A 19,367-nucleotide genomic window follows, 5' to 3' on the forward strand; every position below is an offset into this window, starting at 1 on the left:
TCTCCCTTCCTTCCTTCCTTCCTTCCTTCCTTCCTTCCTTCCTTCCTTCCTTCCTTCCTTCCTTCCTTCCTTCCTTCCTTCCTTCCTTCCTTCCTCCTTCCTTCCTTCCTTCCTTCCTTCCTTCCTTCCTTCCTTCCTTCCTTCCTTCCTTCCTTCCTTCCTTCCTTCCTTCCATCCTTCCTTCCTTCTTCCTTCCTTCTTTTTCCTTCCTTCTTTTCCTTCCTTCCTTCTTTTCCTTCTTTCTCTTCCTCAGTAACATTTTCAGGCTTGGAATTCTATGACTTTTTTCAGTTTCGTATTGCTAGCACTCTGGCTGCAGTATTAAAACTACACCCAAAGGAAGAGTTGCATTCAGGCACATCAGCAGAGGTTTACGGGAGCTCCTTTTCTTATGAATATTTACAAATAGACAGCTTTCATATGAAAAGGCTAGGCTGATTTTTCATTTTGGTTTTGTCTCTGTTGTGCTTTCTGTCATGATTCACCTCATTTTGTAAAATCTGTGGCTCTGTAACGTTCCTCTGGGATTCAGTCAAGCAATAAGAAACCAGAATCAAAAGAAATTATTGCTCTGCAGCAGACTGTGGTTGTACCAGGTGATGTGAGACTCTCAGAATGGGGAAGAAATAATCGTCATGGACACATCTGGAGGAGTGACCTGCATTGCTGCCTTTTGGCAAGTATCTTCCACATTTCTGCAATGGATCACTAAGGTCCCACTAGCTGCTGTGCAGGCAACAATGCTGATCTATTGCCAGTTGCAGCAGTTTTGTTTTTTTGGGTAAGTATGGTTTTTAAGTTTAATTGATGTGCAGTGTAAAATATTACCTCAAGAACAGTCCAAAGCAATCTGAGAAATGCATCCTCATTTAACCTACAGGGCTGTGGGTAGGGATAAGTCAGGACTGTTTGCACCTACCATAGCCTTTTTTTTAAAACGTGAGGTTTTTTACCTCAATAATTTCTCTAATAACAATAGGAAAACGACAAGGTATTAATTCATCTGACCTGCAGAACTATCTATTTGCTTCAAGGTCTGAAAGTTTGGCTCCTTCTGTATCTGCAGGCCATGTAAAAATTTAAATCCAGTTAACAAACATTTTATACAAGTAACATCTAGGATTTCTTTTTCCCCTAACTTCTTATTGGTGTGAAGCTGTGTTAGATCTAGAAGGTATTTTTCCATCAGATAGTATTCCTGTGGCAAAATGGCTTTTCTGCTACACAGGAATGTTGGTGGTACCCTCCTCTCCTTTCCATTTTCTGCAAAAAAAAAAAAAAGGAATTGGTTTTATTTAGTTTTAACTATTCAAAGGAAATAAATGAATGTTTAAGAAAAACTCAAGAGTTTTAGTATAAAGTAATGGCATCATGAGAGAAGAAATAATTTCCCAACATGCACTATGAGGTAGAAAATAAACAGATACATCTAGTTTTCCAGAAACCTCTTTAGCCTGAAAAAAAAAATTTCAAATGATATAAACATTTAACAGTACCCTACTGGATCTTAATTCAAAAAGAGGTGTGAAAAGAAGACACTTACCAAGATACCATGTCTCTCTTTTCCACTTGGTAGTGTGCATTCCCCAGAAAAGTGAGCACACACTGCCCAATGTTTTAAACAGTAGAAAAAGAGAAAGAAAGAGCAAAATGGAAGTCTAGAAACAGGCAGGACTCACTGACAGAAGATAAATTGATATCTACCTTGCTACCAATATACTGATGCCTTCTTGCTGCAGTTTCTTTATGGAAGTCACTCAGTGAAGACCTAATCATTAAAAGTGCCAGGCTGAAGCTTAAGTAACACTGAGACTGTCATATTATACCTACATAGATTTATTAAAAGCATCCTGCCTATGATCCAGGCACTAGTATAAATATTAAAAATATAAATCAAATGGATGTGACAGTCAGGGCTGCCACTGGTGGATTATGAAGCTGTCATACAAAGAAATGGCCTATAACTGGCCATCTTGATCACCTCAGCCTATGCCTAGCTAGGTAAAATAGCCAGCCTGGAAGGTCAACAGCTGGAGGCTCTGCTTATCTAGCCAGTGAGAAGTACATCAGGTTTATGACCACTGCATAGACAACAGAAAATTCCCTTCCTCCAGGTTTATCTACAAAGCCACTGTTCCTCCTCCTCTTCACTCCCAGGTGAAGACTAGGAACATGTCAGCATCAGCAAGATTAAACTTAACATTACTATATAAATAATATAAAGGCGGAAACTTGTTATTTTCTGTTCAGCACAGTTGTTTCAATAATGCTGCTATGTATTTTGTGGAGCAGAAGTCTAAAAATTCCCACTTTCTTGTGATTTTAGGGACCATTCAAGTGTAAGTAGTAGCTGTTTTCCCCACAGCATCTGTCTCATGTCCTCATCATATTTTGTCTGTAGCAAATGCAATATTCTGTTGGCATACATAGCTCTATGTATTTTCAATACCCTTCCACTTTTCTTCAATATCTAATTACTTTATATATAACAAAGACCATACCTGTTATGGATAAGAACATCTTAAGCACAGAACAGACTTCATGCTTGTCTCTTCACAGTTTCCCAGCATGTAAGTATGGCTTAAAGTTTATAACTTTATTTATTCTTTACTTATACCTGTAAGATTCTGGTCTACAGCCATTACCTTGCATGCTTATCATCTAAAAGGTCTCCTTCACTATTATATCACATACATAAGCTAGTCAGCACTAGACCAGAGGTATTATCACTGTGGTTTTGTCTAAAAAGGGTCAACAATATGAACAACAACAAAACAGGAAGCTCCATTTTCATATTTTCTAATAAATTTGTGCTTTCACTCCACAATTTCTTAAAGTGTGAGGGAGAAAATCTACCCAGTGGCAAGTCATAGCGTGTCACAGCTGTCACTTACACAGTTCTGGTGGACTAGTAATGTCTCAAATTAATGCTGTAAAAACAACCTCTACTCCAGTGTTTTCACATCTCAATCACTATGTGTGGTTCTGGTCTCTGCAGCTCCAGAATGCTCTTAGTGTAGTTTGAAAAGATATGAAAGTTATTGGGAAGAGGACTAGTTGCTGTACAGGAACATCACAAAAATTATAGACCTGATTGTCCATTTGAAGAGGAATGGGTGCAGAGGAATATAATTAAGGTTTGCAAAATCATGATTGTTTTTGTAAGGTGGACGCACAACTGCTACTCAGAAATTTCTGGAATCATGGGGTGCACACTGAAACTATTAGGTTATCATTTTGAAAAACAAGAGGAAGTGCTTTCTTAAACAACAGGCTTCTGGGATATTGCGTCTCAAAACGTTTAGAAAGGCAAACAACATCAGCAAATTCAAAAAAGAACTAGCCTGATTCATGGATAACAGGTCTTCAAACATGCATGTAAAGTAGACAGGTGCTGAGTAGCCTACTTAATGCTGGGATGATTGTGGGAGCTGGAGGGATATGAGGGGAAAGGACCACCAACACGACTGCCACGGCTGGAAGGCAACAATCAGGCCAGACCAACCATTAGCATGACTGCATGGGCAATTTTTACCATTTCTTTGTTTGAAACATAGCCCTCTTCATTTGCTTGCAAAATCTTACCTGCGGATAACCTTTCATGATTAAGTTTCCAGGTCAAGCATGTTTTCGTTAGTAGTGTATTCACTCAGTGTCTACACAGTCTTTGAGAATACTGAAACTTAAAAAGTAACTTGCTCTAGCTACTCTTCTGTGCTGGTTTTGGCTGGGATAGAGTTAATTTTCTTCATTGTAGCTGGTAAAGTGTGTTCTGGATTTGGCATGAGAATAGTGCCAGTGGCACACTGATGTCTTAGTTGTTGTTAAGTAGGTGCTAAGTGTCGCTAAGCAGTGCTTACACTAGTCAGGGACTTTTCCCAGCTTCCCTTGCTCTGCCAGGGGCACAAGAAGCCGGGAGGGGAGGGGGCACAGCCAGGACAGTTGATCTAAACTGGCCAAAGGGATACTCCATACCGTATGACGTCATGACCAGCATATTAACTGGGAGAGTTGGCTAGGGGGAGTAGGGATTGCTGCTCGGGGACTGGCGGCATTGGTCAGCAGGTGGTGAGCAGCTGCAGCACTTGTTGTTTATTTTGGTTTGTTCCCCCTCCCTGCCCAGATCTGGATTTTGCCTCTCTCTCTTTTGTTATTTTCCTTTTCATTATATTATTGTTGTTGTTGTTGTTGTTGTTTTATTTTAATTATTAAACTGTCTTTATCTCACCCCATGAGTTTTCTCACTTTTACCCTTCTGATTCTCTCCCCCATCCCATCTCTAGGGGAGTGAGTGAGCGGCTGTGTTGTGCTTCGTTGCTGCCTGGGGCTAAACTACATCTTCCAAGTGAGGACAAATCTTTCCTTGGAGGTGAGTCCACAACAGCTTTGTTAAATAATAGTGAACATTTTTTCCTAATCTCACAGTTCTGATAATTGAGTGTTCAAATTCCAATGATATCACATAAGATTTTTAATAGAGAACTGATTTTTGCATCAGGCTTGGAAAAATTTCTGTCACAAAAAAAAAAAAAAGGCTGCAAAATTTGACACCAAAATCCAGCTGACCTCATCAGAAGCCAGCACAAAACAGGTAAGGGTCAACTTGTCATCTATAGAATGACTTATGTGTCAAATCGCAAAAGCACATCTTCACTGTCAATAGCTTTCCTCACAGAAGTCTGATCTATAGATAAATGGGGACACACGTACCCTCACACTGTTTCCAATCTTTTAATTATCATAAACCACTATAAATAGAACAAGAAAAAGAGGCAGCAGCTAGCAGCAATAAATACAAAAATAGGAGAAAACAATTTTTAAAAAGAAGTAAAATAAAGACAGATAAATCATCCTTCAACATACAAGTTACACAAAGTACACAATTTAAGTTAGATGAACGATGTGTAATGTTTTTTTGAAGCCGCAGAGAAAGGGTCAATATAAGAAAACCTCCGTCTTTTGAAATAGAAAAGAGTCCTTCTATTTTTCAGGGCTGATGAACAAGAGTTAAATTTGATCTGCAATATTAAGCAAACAGTCTTACACAAAGAAGTATATTGTATTGTAGGAAAGCAATCTCTCTTTTAAAAGGTACTATTTGGTTCTCCCTATTCCCTCCTGCTTGTGTGTAAACTCTTACAAAGATGGTACGTTGCACCAAAATTCACCCATAACTGGCAGTTCAAATAAAAAAGAAAAACAAAACTGTAAAAAATACAGTGAAATGAACACTTTGATAAATGAATTTTCTCAGTTTCTTAGGCAATGACGCATGGAGGGTTTCTAATTTTAACATAAAGACAAGAAACACACAGTACAAAACATATTTTTAAAATTCTTTTGTTAAAACCACCCTTTACCTTTAAAGATAAATGAGATATTTATTATGGCTGGATTTTTTCCAAAATATAATACTTATGTTTACACAAGATTGTGGAGAACCAAGTAACTGTTTACAACTGCTTGGAAAGAGTACACTCAGACTTGATGGGCATGGTCATATTTATAAGTTCAGCCAGAGTGCAAAAGAAACAAACCCTTCAGGTACCTATCAGAGGCAGGTGTGATCTCCCCAGGACAGATCCATACTGTGTTTTGGTCCTTATCCTCTGTGTCCACTTGTCATTAGTGCTCATTTCTGATCTGGTGAAAGGTTGTTGCATAGCAGCATGCAGTCTTTGTTATTACTGTCCTTTCTTGCAGGGTTATTCACATTTCTCCCCTTCATCGATTTTGATGCAAAGCTTTTGATCATTTCTGATAATCTAGTGAAATAACCTCCTTTCATACTTTTGTGCAACTGGCCTAATCCTTGGTCCTGCAAAACAGTTCCTGCAAAGGGAAGACCATACTCATTCCACTTGTCTGGGATTGATGTCCCTTGTGCAGAAGCGGCCCATTATGTCCAGCATTCCTTACAGCTCCTGACTGTCCGCAGAGTGCTAACAAAGCATCCCAGTATGAACTAAGAGACGCTAAGGAAAACAGTCAAAGCCCCTCACACCATTTATTTTGAGCTGTATCTGTCACACCCCTGGCCATTTGAAATTTTCATAAAGGAATGTGTGCAGGTGAAGCAAAGCTGAATCTGCTCCAGAATTTACAGGTTCCTGAAGGGAACTTTTGACATAGCAGTCACAGAGCTAATAATGCTGTGATAACGAAGTTATTGCCTGGAAGGAATTTGCAGGTTGAGAAATTTATAATTTTGTTCACAAGAGCTAGGCCAGGTCGGCACAGCAAAATGGTGACATGTCCGTATAAATAAAAAAAACGTGAGGTAAAAGATAGGAATGACAGATTGTCAGGTGAAAGCCTTAGCATCAACTCATAACTACAACTTAGAGTACATTTTCTGCTATAAGTTATTTCATTCAGGGTAATGTGGAACATAATCTGCTGGCAAAATCTCTATTTTTATAAGTTACATCCAAATGCTTTTTTTAGTACACTAACCTAGTTTAACAACACTGGCAAAGCACTTCAGATGTACTCAGCCCAAATATCCCTAAGCTAACACCTAACAATTTGCAGTATAGCTCCTGCTTACATATATTTTGATTGCACAGGTTATCATTTTCCTTATTTCAGACTGTATGCATTTCAGACCATGAGACACTGATTCCTTGATATAAAAAGAATGAGTTTCAATGTGTGGTCTAGAATTCTTGCGAGATAAAGTATACACAATGATTTTTAATTAATTGATTTCAACAAAAAACAACTGAAAAACAAGCAGAAATATTCCTCTAGATTTATGTTTCACTTTAGCAAAATCAGAAATCTTTTTGTTGAAGATTTACTTAAATCTACTGACAAAAAAGCAAGAAGAACTACGAAAATGATGTGAAAAAGTGTCCTAAGATAGGTATTGGCTTGGTCATTATACACATGTTAAGCTTAGAATATTCATTCTGGTTTCATGGACAGGGTGGGGAGGGGTTCATTGCTTGTTTGTTTTTTTGCACAGATATCAGTATTCATGTTTAAACCTGAACAAAAATCCAGGCATTTGCTATTTATTTTAGGCTTGCATTAATATTTAACAGACAAAATAGTAGAGAGATGTCATTAAAGGGCATACACTGGTTTTCTTTTTAAATGTCTGACTGGTAGAACCTAGTGAGCTAAGTAGGATTATTGTAAATTTCTAAGTAGGAAATTATAATTTTTGCATATATTAATTTAAGGACTTTCAACACACTGAACTGTACTCAAATTACAGCTCCATGATAGTTCTTTTCCTAATTTCTGTAAATTATGACAGGAAGTTTCTTATATCTGAATGCTTACCTGTGGAAAAGTGCATATCTACAAAAGGTAGTAAACACTATGAAGCAAATCAGAGCCACATTATTGGCAAAAAGAGGCTGGGTTTTTATTATTCCACTTTCTTCCAAGTTTACCAAAGCTATCATAAGACCTTATTTAGCCTTTCCAACAAGAGACCTGAGAGAAGGCAGGGAATGGTTTTTGCAGGACATATGAAATGTCACCTAGCCAGAATGAAAAATTGGTACAATTTACGGTTGTTGTATATTAATGACCATTAAATCTCTGATCTATACTCCTCTTCTGGTTTATCAATCATTAATAGTTAGCAAGAAAGATATTCTTTCTTCCCCAGTGTTCTTGGCTAACCCCAAATGCCCTATCTAGCTGTAGTAATAAAAGTAATCTGTCGAATAAATGTTGCCAGCCTCTATACCTCTTGCGTTCATTCCAGGTACTAACATTTTCTTGGAAGAGGGTTGCATTTGCTGAGACTTGGCAAAGTACAGAAAGTCAGGGAAATCTATTTGGCTGTACTACCAGAATAAATTAGTAACTAGAAAAATTGGGGTTTTTTGTGATGTCCAAACAAACCAATAAGTTGAAATGAAACATTTTGGAGGAAGAAAACAAGGTCTATATAATTAACCAGGTATGATATTCGCCAATGCATACATAACAGCAAGCATAGGGAAAGGCACAGCCCTGGAAACGCATCAAAAGTAACGACAGGTTTGTAAGTGATACTGGATCTGCAGCACAGACCTGGATCTGCTAGCACCTTAAACCTAGGGGTTTATTCCCAGAACCTGTATAGGTAATCAGTACAGGAAATCAACTCTGACCTCTAGATGGTTACTGAAAGTTGACCAGTCACTTCTTCTGTGATCAAGGAATCACAAGCAACCTTCTCAATGGTATATCACACAATGGCAAACAGTGGTATTGAGCATCTGTTTTCTATTATATGTTTCTGGTTTCTGGAGCCCAAATATTTTATTTTGTCAAAGAGAAAAATAAATTCTTCTACCGCTTTTCACCCATCTTTTGTCCCCATATCTCTTTCCACAGCAGCTTTCTAAAACATGCAAAAATCACTCTTTCACATGAAGATAATGATAAAAGCTATGTAGGCTCACTAGTAGTTTCAGAATTCAAATCTGAACATTATCCATCTAATAGGTTACAATTTAACCAACATATTTTAAGCAAATTTAATATTAATAGCAAATAATTCTCTTTTGCAATGAGTTCAATAAACTTCACTAAAAATAACTTAGCAAATAATATTTATATTTTTTAAGAACAAAACAAGAAGTTGAGATTGCCATGAGAATTTCAATATACCACCTTGCATAAGTTAGGCTGGTGACCCCCCCATGGCTACAAACTTTTGTAAATGCACCTGTTTGTATAAGAGCTTTGTCCTCTCATCCAGCTCACCATCTGCCTTATCCACCTGTTGCATGGTGCCTAAATCTTAGACTGCTCTCTAGTGTAAGGACTGTTTTCTGCCATTTGCAAAATGCTTGGGACAATTAAATTCTGACCCCTGTTGAGGTCCTTAGGGACTTCTATCATTCTGGAAATGAATAATTAGATCAGAAATATAGAACACTCAAAAAGTTTTCACAGTCTCAGGTTTTCGGCCTAGTGTGCTCTCAACAACTCTGAAATAAGCTTAAAACACTAGCACCTGCAATGCTAGAATACAGGCCCGTATGATCCATATTTACATCACTTGGTTTGTGATGGTGACCTAATCTTGAGAAAGGATAACCGTTTGAAATATGTATGTCTCCAGAAATGGCAGAATCTTGAAGTCAAAAACAAATGTGTAGAAAGATTTTATAAACTAAAAACATTCTCCATTTTCACTAATTTAACAGAAGCATACAATAAACAAATGCTCACATATTGGATTTAGAATTAACATCTTGACTGACTGTTCAGTAATATCATATATTATTCAAATCTGAGTTGAAGTAACTCTGTAGTCCTAATTCAGTTCACGGTGTGAATTGTCTATTCAACCCTACAGTAAAATGCTGGTAGAAAAACACAGTGATACTTATTGATTTGACAGCAGCAACGAAAAGCTTGAAATTGAGTTAATTTCTTTGCATTCTGAAGAGCAGAACTAAATTTACTTTGTTGGTAAATTCTCTGAATTTAAGTTTCTCAAACTGTGTAGTATGCATAACTTAGGCTGAAAGTTAACTCAGAAAGCAGCAAAACCACTTTTGTATTTTATGTTTTGTCTGGATGAATGGTGCCTTTCTAGATTGTATATTTAGTACAAGGGATTAGCTGAAGTCAGTTTGGAAATGGGGTATAAGAAAAAAAACATACATTAAAAAAGGATATGAAAACATACAAAATTCCAGCAAACATGTTAATGGATGCTGCCAGGCAGAAGATAGGTAAGATGTACCTAATATTATTCAGCAGCTCTGCTCTAATCTGACATCCAAAAAACCATTTTAGTTTTAAGAGGCATTGGTGAGCAGCTCACCCTTCACTCTTGGCAAGACTGGGAAGTAATATAATTTGTTTGGAATTCTTCCCTCTGCCGTTGGCAACGACCATTTGGGCCAGCATTTGGCAAACAACAATTTTTGTTCAGCTTTTATAATCTGGCTGTAGTGACAATTGCCTGTAAACAGTAAGCACTTTCCAGTTCAGTAATGTGTCCGCTGAGGCTCTTCCTGTTGCTCTGTCTGGTACAAAATATCAACTTTCATGACAGACATCTCTCTGGGTAGGTGAATGACTTCATTTCATTCCTAGTGATAGCATTTCAATTCAAAGTCGAATATCAACTTGAATGCCTGCTCCTGGATTCCTTTTTTAGACAGGCAGCTGGTGTTCCTCACAAGTAACAAGGTGTCCCAGTACTTATGGTTTTGTGGTTTTTCTCTTAAGACACTAACTTCCAGAATTCAGAAATATATTTTTCTCCTTCTGAAATGAGTTATAATTCTTGTTGCTTCAAAGTGAAAGAGGGATTCTTACAGACTGGTCAGGCAGAATTATGTATATGATGTTTTATGTGTTTTAAGATTTCAGGTTGTTATTACTTTTAGAATATTATGGTTTAAATATATGCAAATGACAATGAAAGCCTATTGTCATCAAGAAACAACTAATTTATTCACAAAGCATACCTAAATTCCCCAACTCATCACACCAGCTGCTTAAACCATGAACTTAGGAAAATAACTATGGTTAGTCTGTCTACATGCATAGACTGTTTGGCAAAGATGTTTTGCTTCAAGCTCTTTTGCTGCAGAATGCTTTCATTTACTTTTGCAAAAGGAAAATATTGTAAAGCTTTGACATACATGTTTATCCATCCCTTCGTAAGAAAGTGGTCTTGTTCTAGAGCTAACTGCTGTTATCAGTAAAATATAATGCAAGTCCAACAAATAAAAAGACAGAGAGGTCTCATAACAAAGACTTGGGAGAGGCAGATTTGCCAAATGTGTAAAAGAAATCACATGCCTAAGTGAAAACACAGCACAGACACAGCTCACTGCTTGGTGTGTCTCACTGGTACTGATCCCTTAAAAAAGACATTATTTTCTTTATTATTGAGGAAAGTAATATTAGCTAATGAACACCTTTTTCAGTATCAATTTATTATAGGAAACAACTGAATAATTAGTATTTTGCTTGTCTGGTTTTACAGATAAATTTTCCTATTCCTTGTGGTATCTACTAACTTGCATTTTGTTGACTTTTCATCCTCTGAAGCAAATAAAGAAATCAGTTACTACTTCATTTGGTTTTCTTTGCGTTATCACTCATGGATGACAGAGTCAGTTGGTGCTGATATATTACAAAGAATTAGCCAGAGCTAACCTGATGAGGGTCATGGGCCTTACCATGCCCTGCCAAATCTCCCTTGGGATGCCTCATGCCCCTAACCATGGGACTGGGACACATGGGGTCTCCTGAGTAGGACTTGGACCCAGGTCATGCTTTTGTCTCCAGTCCTGTCACGTGCTCTATTTCATGCTCCTGGAATGACCCTGGACCTGACTTAATCCCTGGCCATGCCCAGTGCACAGCTTTGCCTATCACATATTATTAATAAAAAGGAGCTATGAATAGACAGAGGGAGCTGTATTGACTTAAATAATCTTGCACTTTCTATAACAAAACAAAACTTCAGTGCAGATATACACAATTTACTTTTAAGCCTACCAGCTCTAGGTATAAAAATCCATGCTAGCTGCAGCAACAGGGAGCTCAGTGAGGATTAATTTACCATCTCAAAAAGCAGTATTTTCTATGCTGAGTTCAGTGTCCCTACAAGAAGCCTGCCTCATTTTGGTAATTAGGCTAAGGCAGAAAGCTAAAACTGGACAGGGACGGATGTGTGGAGTTCAGGTACTCCTGTACCTGAACGTGCCCCTGCACTGAGCACTTCTGGTCAGCATCCCCTGGTCTCTGAGTCAATGAATCCCTGACTCTACATGCACCTACTGTTTCTTTTTTCTGTAGCCATTTAATTCCATATCGCATTTCCTTCCATTTTATCTAAGAATTCTTTTCCTCCCTTGATATTCCTGGGTCCCAGAGTGGGTCACCGTTTTATCATAAAATTGTGGCTGAGCTTTGGGAGAAAGAGGGAAATTTTAGCTGTAAATCTCTTTTCCAGAAGGGAGGCAAAGTGGGAAGAGAGGCAGTCAGTGACAGAGGATGGATTCCTCTCTCTGGGCTGAGATTTGGTGGATATGAAAGCTGGAGTTCCTGGCATCATTCTGAATCTGGCTTCACCTTTGGCTGAAATCTCATGGGTAGCACCCACACACCCAGATTCCTGAGAACTGGCAACACCACAGCCTCAACATGAAAAAAAGGCATGTGTTAGAGCTGCCAGTATTTATGGCACTATGCCCAGCGTTCAGGAAGATAAATGACTGGGATGTCACTGGGGAAGCACTTTTTCATGTTTCCTACCTAAGTGTTCCAGCAGAATTTGGGCCTTTTTAGACCCTGTATTGCGCTAATATGGATATCTGCCGGCCAGCTCAAAAGCACATAATTTCCACACTCCAGAGGGACTGAGTTATTCATCCTACTTGGGTGTCCCCAGCACGGCCGTGCAACCACAAGCTCAGTTTTCACTGAGAGACAACAGATAGAAACTGGTGTACCTGTGAGCTGATGTTGTTGTGGATGCAAGTAAGGTTTAATAGTTATCAGCTACTCGGTATAAATAGATACAGCTTCCATGTCCACACTGGCTGTGGGTCCAGCCCCTAAATATGAGTGTAGGTGCCGAAAGTGGCTACAGCACCTGGAGCACACTGTTCATCTGCGCAGTAGCAATAGCTGTGAGCCATGAAGCCATGAAGGCAGCCCTCTGCACAGCAATGCATCGCTGGTGATCTTAAGGGGTCTCTACTTCATCAAAGTGGATAATAAGAAACATGACATGACATTTATCTCATTGTCTATTCAGCTGCCTTATCTCTTCTCCCATTCAAAAAAAAAAAAAAAAAGGATATAAATTACAGTAAACTGGGGTGATGGTTTTATGACATGGACACCTGCATGTTAGGAAGTGAACTGAAATCACATCTTTCTGCCATGGAACAAACATCATATGTAATGACTATGAGTCATTCTTGTCTCACTGTGGATTTAACCCAACAATTTAGAGATGGAAAGGTTTCAATGTACTTAGCAATTCCCTAAGCTGGAGCAGAAGGAACCATTACTAATCCCCTGAGTTCCAAAAGTTATTCTACTGAAAGATGCCAGAGCATCCATATCTTCCCAGCAAAGGAAATACCACAAATTTTTACTTAATTGAAAACAAACAAACAAAAAGAAATGCCACTCTGAGAATGAAAGGAAAAGTCTATTTTGTATTTTGAATTTCGTACAAGTAACATGTTGCACTTTAATCAATGCAAGTAAAATACAGTTTTTGTTTCTAGGAATCTAAAATACTGGAGATGTTAAAATCTTCGTTTAGTTCTTATTTATGTCAGTATTTATGTAAGAAATTTATTTAGTTTAAGAATATATGTGTCTTACTGTATAAAGTTGTAACTTTGACCCAAAAAACCTATGTAACTTCAGCTTTTCTGTTAACTTGTGTGCCCCACAGAAAGCGTTCCTGTCAATATTTTAATTTCAGTGAGAATGAATGAGAGAAAAGAAAACCCAGAAACATGTCATTTTAAGCAGATGGTTGTCACAGACTGCATACCACAACTAAGAGTTACTATACAAGTTTATGGAGCTAGATACACTACAAAAAATTCCTGCACATAAATGTGGAATGAAATAAGCCTTGGGTAACGATTCAGTAAGATAATTCATTTTTATTATTCCCCTGTTTCTCAAAGTCTTTTTTAACATTTCTAGATATATAACAAACAGATTACCCATGCCCACTGGCAGATGTAGAGTCTCTGCAATGCTGTGGCGCCTGCAGCAAGTTCAGTGTTTCTATGTTTTCACTAAGTGTGAAAAACAAGCAGCACCCACCCAGCAGCAGGACTACTGCAGGCATTCCTTCAGGTTTGACAATAGAAATTATAGTGTTGAACATAAAATTACAAACAAATGCAAGAAACACCAAGTGGCTTTCTGAAATGTAACCTAAATATAAGCCGTTGTCACTTTGCTTCCCCATTTACTCTCTGAATACCAGGAATTACTGCAGAAACAGTTCCATTAAGGTAGCAGAGGTCACGTATATGGCTATGCATAGAAGCAATATTTATCTTCCGAATGGATGCATCATTCAGTAACTTTGAGGAGATTTAGGTAGTCCTTTCGCTCACAGGGAGGCAAGTGATCTTTGGTGAAAAGCCATGTAGTATCCACACACTGTTTACAAGCCTTTGTCCAAACATTTAAACAACTATATAAAACATTGTTTAGCCTATATAATATTCCTTCACTTTTTCTTTCTTCAACTACTGCCTCCTCCATGTTTTACTCTCAGCTCCTAAAATGTCTAGTTTTCTTTAAATTGCTTGTCCAAAAATTGCAGGACCTCTTAATGTTTATATATCAGCATGCACCCCAGTGTGCTAGGCACTGTCCCTATACAGTAAAAAGATATGTGCAACACACTGAATCCGAGGACCATTGTAAATGCCAGTGACTGCCCATGGCTAAGCAAAAAATTAATCATCCATTCATGTAAGTAAGTGTCCAGTCAGTAACAATCACTATGTGATATCTGTGTAAGAATAATAGTGTATGTTTTGATTCTGATCAAATTATGTACTCATGAGTAAGGAAATATAACTCCCTGTGTAGATTCACACTCATAAACTGACCAGAATATTTTTAAGTGTTAGAAAGAATGAAGGGACTTCTTTTTCTACATCTGTCTGATTAAAAAAAAAATAAAAAGATTTGTTCAACTGAGATGTTACTGGGGGAAAGGTAATTGAAATGAGCTTTTTCGACAGCCATATTCTTCCAACTAACGTGTCAATGTTTTCCAGATTTTGTCCAACTGATGCATAGAAGAACCCAGCAAACAGCAGTACGTACACTTGTGCTTTGTAGAGATCACTGTATAGATAATTTTACCTAAAAGGATTTATTGTAAAATTGACATAATTATATTTTTTATAATTCTGTCCAACATATTAAACGTCTACTGATTGTCCTGGTTTGAGTTCCTGTTTGAGTTCTTGACTTTTTTCAACAAGTACTTTTTTTTGGCAATTACCAGCTAAGGAGATAGTCCAGATAATCATCCAGCTAAACAGACTTGGGTTGTTTAAAGCTTAACCTGTTCTGAAAAATATTTCTTATCCTAAAGAATAGGATCTACTAAATCCTGAGCAAAACACAACATGGGTGACCTAAAACTTTCCAAGCCACATCTTTCTTATACGGATCCTGTCCCCATCCAGGGAGATGCCCAATGCCCAATGCCCAGGGCTAGGGCTGCCTCAGCTGCCCACCAGCCTGCCCTTTTCCCCAGCTGGGGGTGGCAGGACAGTTGCCATAACCCCCAGAAGCTCACAGCCTCCACAGTGTCCTGAGAACCTGAAGGCAGATAGTACAACTGAAATCTGGGACAAATAAGGCATTGAGGACTTTGGCTTTTTGACACCCTTGGTCATGGCATTGCCTGCTGAGCCACAGACCCACATAAGCCTTAACCTCTCTTTTGGGAAGAAGCCTCGCTTCTTATCCTTCACCTCCCTCAGTGTTTTCTAGTGTGGCTGAGGACTGCACTGTTTCATCTTTCCATGTTCAGGCAAGGTCTTTATGTTCCATCCAGGCAGTCCACCTCCATTTCCACTTCTGAATGTTTCCCATTCCCCTCTGAGCTCAGAAGCTCTCAGAGGAACAAGTGTTCCTCTGCAGCACAGAGGCTCTCTGTTGGAAAGGACTGCTTCTGTGGTTTGAGGAGTTGTCCTTTAAGCTTACCGGCTCTTCTGGTCACCTTTACTCTCAAGCAGTTTCCTGTGGGATCCTGCCAAAAGAGTCCCAGAACAAGCTGAAATCTGCTGTCCTGAAGTCCACAGTTGTGACTTTGCTATCTGTCTTCTGGGCCTTTCTCAGGATCTTAGCTCCACAGTTTCACGGTGACTGCAGTCAAGACTGCCCTTGACTATCACATACCCAACCACTTCTTCCGTGTTTGTGACAAACAAGGCCAACAGAGAGTCTGCCCTGGTCAGCTCTTTGATTGTCTGTGTTGAAAAACTGCCAGATCGGTACCAGAAATTTCCCAGATCATATACTCCTAAGGCTATTGTCTGCCCAGCAGATGTCACAGGCTTATGTGCAACACATTGTTTTTCTTACTGAGGAAGACATCAAGTTTTTTTATCTTATTCAAAATTATCTTTCTCAAAATTAAAAAATTTAAAAAATTAATTTTTGATAATGTTAAAATTTTATGTTAATGTTAATTTTTGATAATGTTAAAAAAATTAATCAACAAAAGTAATAAAATGGAGGAAAGAGTTGCTTGAGAATACAACATAAGTACTGTAAATATTCTAATTTGGTAGTAGTTTCATAGTTCAACGGGCTTGTTATTACTACATCTCTCATTCTCTCTGAAAGCTAAGATCACATAGCCCAACCTGTGTCCTGCTTCATGTATAGTTCCTAAGTCTGGCAGTCGGGTAAGGCTGTACGGCAGCTTGAGAGATCTATGAGCTCTTCTACATTGCTCAAACCTTTTCTGCAGTACATATAGTTTATTGGAAGATGATGAAAATGATTCAGGGTAGTCTGCTGAACAAGCCTTTTCAAGATTTCCTTGACAATTCAATGGTAAAATTTCCCATGGGGATGAATGTACCAATTTTTACTCAGCTCCAGTTCAAACCTTCAAGTGCAAAGGGTGCTGTCATTTTCAGTGTAATTGCACCAGTCAGACCGTTAATCCTGAGTGCCTCTAAATAAGGCATGCGCTTAAAAGCAAACACATACATTTATACATGCAATACAAGCATAAAGTATACTTGGTGACTCCAATTGCCAGCGTGATTGTGCAAACGGAACATTTCTGCCAAATGCATCACACCCTGTTTCTATCAGGTGTATGGCATTCAGACACCCTCATTAGGAATACAATTAATAAACAATAATTAAATACAAATAAGTAGTGATCAAGAGAAGAAACAACTAAGAACTGCTGTAATGATAGAGACACTTCCTATCCTATCAATGTAATTCAACTAATTTCTACAAAACTAATAATACTGTTATTGAAACCACAAATTTATTGTCTTCATCTAGCAGTAGAAAGTGATGCAGTTTGGAAATTATGCAAGCGTTCCCATACACGAAAAACTGACTGGTTTGTGACTGTGCTTTCAAATAGAGTTTAGTTTGAGTTTCTGCTGCTAAGACTAAACTGGCAAACACTGTGAGACATCCAGTTGTGTAACACTCAGGTTCCGCTACAGCATTGTCAAATATCTCTCACTAAGCTCAAACAGCTAAAGAATAAAGATATATTCTTTAATATAATTGAACAAAACCTCTATCTCAGGTGACTGTATATGGACTTCTTCAGCTTGCCTTAGATACTTCAGCTGGTTCATCTTCTTAAAACACATCCCATTGTTTCTCATTAATCTTCTGGTCTGATCATATGTTTGTATCACACAAACTTCTCATCTGAGGTCAGTTTTCCATCGTACTTGGCTTTGAACAGACACATGAGAAAAAGTTGCCGCTGCAGTTTTAGATACCACAGTGCAATTCTCATTAGAGAAAAGCATCATGCACATTTTGGGCTGACAGCCCCTTTGCAACAAGAAGGTAAGGAGTACAAAATATCTGATCCACTCAATAACCTAAAATAGTGAGTTACATTCAGTAGCTGAGTAGAAATAGCTCCAAAATTACTGCTTACTACTGAAACACATATTGTGTTATCAGAAATCGGGATTGTTTCCATAGTAAAATGCAGAAGGGAAAAAAAAAAAAAGTTAAAAATCTGTGAAGAGTGATAACATATGTTTCTTAATTGAAGAGGAAAAGAGAAGGAAGGAGGATTGCACTGATGATATGGCTGCAGTGCTCTGTGTATGATACAGTCTGTCTGCATTGGCTGGTACAATGTTTTTACTCATACATTTCCACCAGCGTTGTTCACAGTGCACATGATTTGATATAGCTCCTGCCAACAGTTTTAATTGGACTTATGCCGACTGTGCAGCAATAAAATGTTGCTGCTGCATTGACTGTGCATTTCTCAATGTCATCTCTGGGTGGCAAAGGGATCAAAGGGTGCGCAACCTCTTGCTACCTGTTGCACATCCCACTGAGGTCAAGAAGAATTTTTTTCCAGTGGTCTCTGTGGGGCTTGAATTAGACATTATGTTTTTTACAGGAAGCCTTCACTCCGTCTAACCCTCCTCTAAAAATAATGGTATATGACTTCTCCTTTGAACATACTAAGCATAAAACCACAAACTACATTGCAAGTCCACACTTTCTGCTGAGTTCTGTCCATGGCTCCACTAAGGTTTTACTGGGCAATGCAAGAGCAGAATTTAGCTTGATAGATTAGATTTTTACCTCCATACTTCTCAGAGTGATCCTTTGGTCTCTTTAACTTCTGTTAAATAATCAGCTCTGGGAGCAATATGCACTTATGTGGCAAAATACAACAAAGCCACCCAAGTAAAGGTGGGGGGTTTTGGCTTTTGTTAAAAAAAAAAAAAAAAAAAAAGTTACACTGTCTAGTTCTGAGGTAATGGTCAGAAAAAGTTATTGGATTCTTTCAAGGTTGCTCTGAGAACAAATCCCTATCTCTTCAAAGTCTCAGAACTGTTTTTCTCCTGATATTCTAATCTGATTATTTCTTTCAGTGTTATATTTCAGCCGATGGGTGCTTGTGATCTGTTATTTAGCCCTCTCATATTCTCCTTTCCCTCTACCCCATTTGTTCTGCATTTTCCTGAAACTTTGATAAACTTCTTCTATTTGATCTGAAACCATTTAAAAATTATGTTCACCATAAATATGGGGCATAGGGAAATAGATGAGTTTATGGTGGTAGCACAGAAAAAATTCTAATGGCCTGTAGGAAATTCATGTATCATTTCAAGTAATAAATATGATTACTGGATGACAGATACACTGACAGGTGCTTAGGAAAGGATTACTTTATACTTTCTAATATTTTATTTATATCACTACACAATAAAATGTACTGGCAGTATCTAGAAATTCTTAATAAAATCAGGAGTGAGTGAGACACAATCTTGCAGAAGACTCTTAAATATTTTATTTTATAAAGAAAAAAAGCTAGCAGAAAACAATAATTAAAAAAGTGAAACCCACAAAACATATTTTTACAGCTAAGAAAATAGTTATTATTAAGTTCTCCTACTGAAAATTCTATTCCACTTAAAAAATGTTTAAAATTAAAAATTTAATTGTTTTTTTAGTTGGAATGTTTATGCAAAAGAGTGAGAAAGAGTCTAGAGCTGATATAAGATTACACCTGAAACACAAGTAGTTTAGGACAAAGTACCTTGTCTGCTGCATTAAGAGTTTGCTTTGCACCAACCTCATGTGAGTTTCTTAACCATCTTTCTGCATGAATGTTATCTTGTGCTTTCTGCTTT

Source organism: Phalacrocorax carbo, chromosome Z (assembly GCF_963921805.1).
Source record: "Phalacrocorax carbo chromosome Z, bPhaCar2.1, whole genome shotgun sequence".
NCBI classification, from domain to species: domain Eukaryota; kingdom Metazoa; phylum Chordata; class Aves; order Suliformes; family Phalacrocoracidae; genus Phalacrocorax; species Phalacrocorax carbo.